This window comes from Lasioglossum baleicum, chromosome 5 (genome assembly GCF_051020765.1).
Source record: "Lasioglossum baleicum chromosome 5, iyLasBale1, whole genome shotgun sequence".
NCBI lineage: Eukaryota > Metazoa > Arthropoda > Insecta > Hymenoptera > Halictidae > Lasioglossum > Lasioglossum baleicum.
Window position 1 is genome coordinate 2,770,852 of NC_134933.1, and position 2,296 is coordinate 2,773,147.

A 2,296-nucleotide genomic window follows, 5' to 3' on the forward strand; every position below is an offset into this window, starting at 1 on the left:
ATAAAAAAAGTTTGACAATTTACTGTGCAGGTATATAGAAACAGCGAACATTCATAGCAGGGACGACTGAACGTGCTGGTTTTTAGATTGCTCGGACATAGCATTTTTATATCTCGCCGAAGAAGTCGGGGCCTTCACAAATTACTTTACAGTAAACACGTGTTGTCCGAAAGTGCCGGTTTTCTGCTCAATAGATTAATGACCTGTGTCATAAACCTCTCCATAGAGAACAGCCCTGAGAACGGCACCCAAACAAATCGCGCCTATTGCAAGGTCTGCCTATCCCCACAACAGTCTCAATGTTTTGACTTTGACGTCGCACGCTACATTGTTTTGCTGTTTAAAAATTGTTTATTTCAGGCATAAGAATGTTTAACAATGGTTGAATACTAAAAGAAATAAACGAAAAGTATCTTACTCTGCTAAATAAATTTCTAATTATTACTAATGTAAAGGCACATTAGAGGTCTACTTGTGACGGTTTTGTACGTCGAGGAGCAGTTTATCTGTACTCCTCGTAGTAATTACTGCGTATCACAGTAATACATTATTCGGTTCACAGCCGTATTAATTTATCTTGCACTTGTATTGCTCCCGAAAAACGCCTTATAAAACTAGGAGCTTACTTTTAAATGATAGTACAGGGTGATTGGTATTTGCGGTGAGGTGATGTATATTTACAAGTGAGATATGGGTGAGATAATGATATGTGTGATGCTATTTACAGGTGAGATAGTGATGCAATGAGCCTATTTACAGAGCGAGGAGAAAAAGAAGAAAAAGAACAAGAATATAGAATAAGGGGTGCAGATGTCTGCTTGTTTTTGGTTACACTACTCTAATGAGATCATATAATATAATATATCCTAACTGTGTTAGTTAATGATACTTTTCCTATGTTCGGGAGTAAGCTGATTGGGCGGTAACTGTTTGGGTTTGTAGGATCTTTGCCTTTCTTAGCTATAGAAATTACTTTGGCGGCCTTCCATTCTTCCGGGAATACGCCGTATACATATAGTCGCACGTTACATAGTATGTGTGGCCGCTGTAGCCAATATTTCGACAACAGCCGAAAATGCGTGTGAAACGAGACCTGCCTCCTCCACTCTGATCCAATCGGCCGCGCGCACTCGTACCTACTTAGACCCGTCACCGTGTCCTGCCTGGAAACCTTCTTCTCAGGCTCGCATCAATGCAATGTCGCCAGTTCGGACCCATGCGAGATGGCGTCTTGCCACCCCCTATAATCGCGTAGTAGTGGGCGGTAACGATTTAATATCGTAGGTCTTAGCCCATTGCTGTTCCGCTGTCGCTCGTACGGGCCAGTGTATTGGACCACTCGAAACATAAACAAATCGGCGGGCAATACACCACGCCTTTTCGGGCAACGTGGAAATCTATGTATTGTTATGGTTTCTGAGTTGATACGTTATAATGTAGTATGAGGAAGTCCCTTCCAACACGTGTTTTTCCTCGTGTTTTCGTCGGACGGTGGTCATGAAGTAATTCATGCTCGTCAAAAAACAAATTTTTACAATAGCCTCATTTTTAAAGTAGACCAGTATTTACCCGTCCTTATTACCAGTAATAAAATTTATGGGGGCTTAAGGCTGAAGCTAACTGACGAACGGTGCCTTCTACCTACGAGCCACTGATTTTGAACAATGTAGGAGACAAATAACTTTTAGGTCTTTTTACGGATAGGAGGAATTCTGTGATGTCGAATGTTTCCAATATAAACTCCCAAAAACTCATTGTCGTCGATTTGTAAAATCAACAATTCATCAAAAAATCATTTCGCGTCCGGCGATTTCGGCAATTGTAAGTGCACGAAAAAAAAACAAAGTTAGTATGGACGGTATCAACCTGTGTACTGCACATTCGGAGTGTACGACACTCCAACAACAATTTAGGTAAAATAAACGACATCTCACGTCTCCTTCCACGCGTTCTGTTTTTTCGCGACGTAAAAGTTGCAATTTTTGTGACAAACGCTATCCCAAAGAATATTCACCAATTTCATGGACCCGAAATAACAAACAATTCAAACCTAACAGCTGTTTGTAGTTACTGGAGTGTTTCACATCTCGTGTGTGCCGCACGGTGGGCAATGTGGACGAAATCTGTGTCAAAATCCAAAAACTTTCGATAGAGATGAGATAGAGCGATCAATTATTTTCTTTGTCTACGACCCCAGAATTTTGCAAAAAAATCGAATTTTTTGCGAACTTAACTAATGAAATTGTCTTTTTTATTATTAATTTCTTATTATTAATTCCTGGAGTAATTCAATTGT